A 270-nucleotide genomic window follows, 5' to 3' on the forward strand; every position below is an offset into this window, starting at 1 on the left:
TCCTGTATGGCGACTGACCTATAAAAACCTACCTAGTTCTACAATTCTTTAACCCACCCACTTAACAAAAACGCAATTAATAGGTAAACAAAACGCCAGGAAAGATGGTATTTAAAGGAACAAAAACATCCAAGCAGGAAAAAGAGGCCTGAGATTTCCACGAATTACAAGTGAACTTCCTGTCCTGGGTAAACTTCCGGAATCAACAACAGGAAAATCCAATCAGAATCTTCCTCCGGGAGCCAATGGGAGAGCACATTACAAAGAGCC

Source organism: Theropithecus gelada, chromosome 13 (assembly GCF_003255815.1).
Source record: "Theropithecus gelada isolate Dixy chromosome 13, Tgel_1.0, whole genome shotgun sequence".
In the NCBI taxonomy this organism is placed as follows: domain Eukaryota; kingdom Metazoa; phylum Chordata; class Mammalia; order Primates; family Cercopithecidae; genus Theropithecus; species Theropithecus gelada.